The sequence below is a fragment of the Carlito syrichta genome, unplaced genomic scaffold (genome assembly GCF_000164805.1).
Source record: "Carlito syrichta isolate Samal-C Ts95f unplaced genomic scaffold, Tarsius_syrichta-2.0.1 Scaffold84598, whole genome shotgun sequence".
Taxonomy (NCBI): Eukaryota; Metazoa; Chordata; class Mammalia; order Primates; family Tarsiidae; genus Carlito; species Carlito syrichta.
In genome coordinates, this window is record NW_007028694.1 from 96,595 (window position 1) to 103,129 (window position 6,535).

The 6,535-nt window shown below is 41.1% G+C and overlaps 1 pseudogene; it reads right to left on the bottom strand.

Moving 5' to 3' along the window:
* LOC103258665 overlaps nt 1-5,933 on the bottom strand; it is a 9,933-nt pseudogene extending 4,000 nt beyond the window's left edge.
* Nucleotides 5,934-6,535: the final 602 nt, after the last annotated feature.

Here is a 6,535-nt window from a genome sequence, read left to right on the forward strand (position 1 = left end):
CCCTCTGTATCTTTTAAATTTTTTGATAGCTTAAATGGTATTTTGTCTGAAATTAGAATCACGACTCCTCCTTTCTTTTATGTTCCATTCACCTGAAAATTTGTTTCCCATCCTCTTACTTTGAGTCTGTGCATGTCCTTTCTAGTGAGATGGCTTTCTTGAAGGCAGTATATTGTTGCCTGGTGATATTTTATCCATTTTGCCATTCTATATCTTTTCAGTGGTGTATTTAGTCCATTCACGTTGAGGCTAATTATTGAAATGTGAGAGTTCGTCCCTGTCATAGAGTTCTTATAAATTTATTCTTCCACTTGGTTTATTGTCTTTCTTTTGTTTTGGGGATTGGTTCATGTGTATTTTATTCTTTTTCCTGTACTCTTGTGAAGAAGGTTTTTCTTTTTTTCCCCTTTTCTTCTGTGTTTGTACTTTATTTCTTTTTTTAATTGAATAATTTATTTTATTTATTTTTGTCAATATTTTTATTATGATATTGTGGGGTACACTTAAGGGTTAGGTATACAAATATGCTCCATTCAGGTACCCTTGTTGGTAAGAGGTGTCTCCCCAGTTTAGTACTTTCTTGAGTGTTTCATGTAGAGGTGGTTTGGTGGCAGCGTAAGTTCTTAGGGATTGGATATCTGGGAAACATTTTAATTCTCCCTCGCTGATGAAGCTTAATCTGGCTGGGTAGGTTATTCTTGGTTGAAATTTTTTATCTTTTAGGACTTTGAAAATAGGGCTCCAAGCTCTCCTAGCCTGCAGGGTTTCTGTAGATAAATCTGCTGCTATTCTAATTGGTCTTACATGATAGGTGATCTGGCCTTTTTCTCTCGCTGCCTTTAGGATTTTTTATTTTATGCCTCCTTTTTTAGGTAAATTATTATGTGTCTAGGAGTTGGTTTTCTCATTTGTTGTCTTGCAGGGGTTCTCTGAATCTTTTGTGTTTGAGTTTTTGCATCAGTGATTAGATAAGGGAAGATTTCTTGAATGATCTCATGGAAGGTTTGTTCCAGTGTGGTCTCTGTCTCTCTTTCTGCCTCAGGAAGGCCAATTACTCTTAGGCTCGGTCTCTTGAAGTAATCGCTCATCTCTTGAAGGTTTTGTTCTGTCTTTTTGAGCTTATTTTCTGTGTTTTTAAGAGTTTGGGTTAGTTCTATATTTTGGTCCTCAAGCTCTGAGATTCTTTCTTCTGCTTGGGTAATTCTGCTTTCCATACTTATCAGTTTGTTATTTATTTCATTCATAGTATTCTTTATTACTGTTATCTCAGATATCAGCTCCTTTCTAGTTTCTTCTTGAGTCTCCTCAATTCTTTTTAATCTCTCCATTAATGTTTTGATATCTAAGTTTGTAGTTTGAGACCAGTCATTCTGGGGGCTCTTCATTGTTTGCATTCTGAAGTCAGTTTTCTCAGTGTCTGCCCTCCCAGGTGTCTGAGAGAGACCCATATCCTTCTTTTGGTTTTTCTTCATTTGTGTAGATTTTCTCTCATCTCCTAGTGGTTAAAGTCCCTTGAGCTCTAATCTCTAGCCTCTCCCCTCTGTTTTTGTTGCAGGCAGCTAGCCTGCTGCCTGGGAGATCTGTGACTTGTCTCTGTTCGGTGTAGGGGAGGGACTTTATCTTTTGTTTAATGACATCATCATGGGAACCGAGGTAGAGGCTCTGATAGGTGGGCGGGGTGATGCAAATCTGCCTTGAAAATGGAGGTGGTAGTTTTACTTTCACTTTTAGGGATACTCGTATGGGTCTCTTGCGAGACCAGCTACACAGGTGGGCACTGGATCTTGGGTGCCACCAGCAGGCTAAGGTGGAGGAGAGCGTCAGGGGTTCCCTTCTCTGGAACTGGAAGCATCTGATCAACACTTTACACAAGCTCCCTTACACAAGCTTGTGGTCGCATGCTGAGTGCCTCAGCCAGGGTGGGCCCAGGGTTCCAGATCTCCAAAGCTCCACAGGGCAGGTGGTGGCTCTGGGTCCCTCACAGGGCACTTCAGCCAGAAATGGGAATGGTATCTCTGAGGAGTGGGCACCCAGCGCCTCCCTGGGTGACCAGTAGCTTGGTGCTGGGTGCTGGTCATGATGATGTAACCAGGGAGGGAGCTGGGATCTGGGATTCGGGATTCCCCAGCTGGCTGGAGTTACATATAGTGGAGCAGCTTCTGCCAGGCTGCAATATCTGGCCCTGCTTGAGACCAAAGGTCCCCGGGCCTCGTACCAGTGCAGCTGGCAGTGGACAGGGGGTTGTAGAAAGAAAAGTAAGAGTCTTTTTGGGAACTCACGTTCAGAGAGTCTCATGGATCCACCTATGCCATCGCCATCTTCAGGAGTCTCTCCAGAGACACTTTTTTCTGTGGGCTTCATGCTGGTCTTGACATTGGAGAGTGCATTCCCGAGAAAATGGTTTCTATCTAAATGCTTTCAAACTTGAAATTTATATGCAGAGAATAAAACCATGTGAGAGTGGGTGATATTTGGATGGAACTGAGGATGTTCATATTCTTTTCTGAGCTGATTTGTCTCAGTAAATCCCCAGAAACTATCACTTGTCACATTTTCCTTCAATCCTTTTGTTTGAGTTTGAGCAGGGAGCATTCCTCACCCCACTTCTTTGTAAAGTCTCTCGATTTTGGTTATGTAACAGGACCAAGCAATTGCCTTTACCGAACAAAAGTCTCAAATGAATACATATCAATGGTAATACCAGTAATTAACAGTTTTTCTCTGTAGCGCATGTCTGATACTGCTTTTATTGATTTATTTTGACTCTGTTCCATATAGGACAATTTTCAGCTTACACAAACATATGCTTATCTCCTTTTGGTTCTCACTATCCTAGGTTCTGTTTTTAAAGCCCGTTAACTCTGCAGGACATCTCTGACAGAGGAGCAGATGAAAGGAAGCTAAGGTTCCTCGAATTGACTGTAACCTTGGAGGCTTTTATGTGAGTGTGAAGAATGGAGAGCCTTTTATTTTGATTTTCTGTGTTTCCTTTCAAATTTAATTGGCACATGGAGTTACATGGAACTGCATGAGGGGAGAGAAAAGGGTGATGGAGTGGGAGTCATCCAAGCAAATATATAGGTCAAAAAGGAGAAAAGTGGAAGAGGGAAAATTGGGCACCAATTGACTTGGGTGGCTTTGTTTCCCTGTGATCAGTCCCAGTGATGTGATTTTTATTCCCCTTATCAAGAGAAAATGATGCAGTGTATTGAAAGGACAATTTGTTTGGGTGTCTGGATGTGCCAAGTTTATTCTTTTTCTCCTCAGAATTGAATGATTTTATGAAGTTTGATATAGAAAACTTAAATGACACAGAAACAGAGGAAGAAAAGGAGACGAGGGAAGGAAGTTCATTAGAAATATTTTTGATGAGGTATGCCCCCACTCTCCTAGCAGTTTCCCTCAACTGCCAGTCCCACTTCCCCTCCCCTGACAGTTTTCCACTACTGCCAATCACTTTCTTATAGCATTATAATTGTTCAAGTTCACTTTATGAGTGAGAATATATGGAACTCAGTTCTTTGTTTCTGTGATAAATCACTGAGTATAATAGACTTCAGATCCACCCAATTTGCTGCAAACTCCATATATTTGTTCTTCTTTTATGGCTGCATAATGATTAATGTTTGTATACCTAACCTTGAATTGTACCCCACATCTTTATAATAAATAAGTAAATTTAAAAGAAAAAAAATCAAGTGAATATGGCCATTAAATATCTTACTCTCCCTAAAAATTAAATCCTGTTATCCCAAAGTATAAGAAATATTAACCAGAATCTTGTGCTATACAGTACAATAATAAAGTCAATATAAAAAAATATTTTTTAACATTTTTGTGATCATACATGCAAACACATTCTTCCCCCCAAAACATTTGCGATCTAGCAAAACATACCTACAGAACATAATAGTATTGAATAAACTATTCTGTGGCCTAATTTTCAAATTTGTGATATATCAGCCATGAGAAACAAGGATATATGTATAGAACATTTCTCATGGCTGAGTAGTATTTCATTAGAGATATATTTATTTCAGCTTGTTTTTCTTTCTTTTCTAATTTCCAGTACTTTCCCTCCTTCCCTCTCAAAAGAAATACCCCTTGATCTTTTTACATGATTTGAAGCATTTGCTTAAAACACATTTTGTGTGCAGATTGTTAAGTCAAATAATGTGACCATTTTTTTTAAGGTTTCTGATATGTTTACCACTTTGTTCTCTGAGAATGTTGGACCGGTGCATACAGAGAATATGGCAATTTTAACCCCTGAATTGCATCATCCAATAAGGCTTCTCTGTAGGTGTGATGTTTGCACTAACTCTAGGATAGGTATAAATGAACTAAACAAGAGACAGGGATGGTAATTGTGGTAGTGATCATGATGGCAAGTGTTCTAGGTAGAGGAACCTACAGTGTTTGTAAAGAACATTTGATAAGAGGGAGTCAGTGACAGAGAAGAAGGGATAGTCACTGAAGGCCGAGCACCTAGAATGAAGCAGGAAAGACAAGAGAGGAGGTTTAAGAAGTGGGGGTGATTAGGCAGGGGATGTGGATGGAGGGAGGATGAGACCATGAAAGACCTTGTGGACTACACAGCTTTAATCTTAATAGCTATTGGACGACACTAAATAGTTTTAGCAAGGTGAGATGACATCACTGCATTATGAACTAGGTAGGGGAGACATCACTTTGTCAAGTGACAGATAAAAAGTCTGCACTAGAAAGTTTAAGTAACTTACACAGGCCCTCTCTCCTTCTGCAGTACAAATACTTTTGGTCACACTAAATGACTACTTATAGGTCAACACACGAATAGGGAACTTTAACAATAGTCATCTGCTCAGTACTCTACCATAACCCCCGGGTGTTCTTTACTTGCTGTAGTATTCTTAGTATTTGCCTCTCTCTTTTTGAGAGTAGTCCTTTTCTGGCCACAGGATCAGACACCCAGCATAACAGGCAAACTGTAAATGCCATGGAGTTAACATCCCCAGAAGTCACCCAATGACAGATGGATATCATGGATAAATGCCATTAAGTCCCAGAGTTGTGGAATAATTCTGGAGTGTGTGCTTCAACTTACTAGGTGGAACCCAACCTAAGGCAGGGAAGCTCCTTCCACTGGATTCTTGCTTCTTGTAATTTTACTATGAGAATTTGGAGCTTGTTAGGAGGTACTTAGGCTCTGCAGCTGGACTTTTTTCTGATGTGTGATATCAAGTCTTAACATTTGTTTCTTCTTCTCACTCATAACTATAGAGCTGGTGTCAGGGGGGGACATCCATGGCCACTGTGCTTATCTGGGATGCATTTCTGCTTAAGACAGGATTTAACAGTGGGTCGTTTCCAGCATCCCAGCAATAGTGTTGACAGCATGCATGGGGCCAAAGGCTTAATCACCAGCTCCTGCCAATTCTACTCTGACGTGCCTGCTATCTTCTCACCTTTGCTGTCCAACGGATCCCGAGACTGCATTAATAATTCACATGAGAAACAACAGCACCAGGCCTCTGGCATGGCTTTCAACAGTCAACAAGATTCTGAAGCCGGGCTCAGTGGCTCAGCCTGTAATCCCGCGCCTTTGGGAGGCTGAGGTGAGTGGATTGCCTGAGCCCGTGGGTTCGAGACCCGCCTGGGCAGCGAGACCTCATCTCTACAATAAATCAAAAAATCAGCTGGGTGTGGTAGTGCATGCCTGTAATTCCAACTACTTGGAAGGCTGAGGCGGAAGGATCGCCGGAGCCCAGCAGGTCGAGGCTGCGGTGGCCGGAAGCGGCCACTGCACTCCAGTCTGGGCGACAGAGTGAGACTCCAACTCAAAAAAAAAAAAAAGATTCTGGACTTTTCCCTATCTTGTAGGTCAAGCCTGGTGCTCTGTTTACCTGGACTGCAGGTGGCATTAGGTGAAGAGTTATCTTTAAGGTGGACATTGGTTGTCACTTCCCAAGGACACTAATGCTGGGAATGTGAATTAAATGCTCATAATTAGAAGGTGATTTTCTGCCAAGCTTCCTTAGCGAAAATTTTCTCCTCATTCTGTTTGATATCCCCATGGATACGAGGGTGAGAAATTCATATCTGGAAGCAAGCAGTTGTATCAGAAATAATGGCTTGAGGTTCCGGAAAATGTAATCAATATTTACCTACTGAGAAGTCCTATGATGGGAAGGAAATTGACTCTCTTCCCCACTGCATAGATTCCATTTTGGTGTCCTGCTTTCTTTGTATATTTGACAGAGGGGAAAATGCATAATCTTGGTTCTTTAAGGGGTATACAAAATTTTAAAAACCTCATGGAACTATTACATTATCAGTCTGCATAAGACAATCCATTTTTGAGGGCCAGGAGCTTAAAATATCCAAGCAGGTCTCCTGGTTATCTGCCAAGCTTCTGTTTATTTGTGTCCAAACTATTGCAACTGGGGACATACTTTATCCCCTCCACCTCCTGCCTGGAACAGATAATAAGTGATAACACTTGTTTTCTTTTGTGTATCATCTCCCTGTAAAAGCATCTGGGGAGGGGGATCTT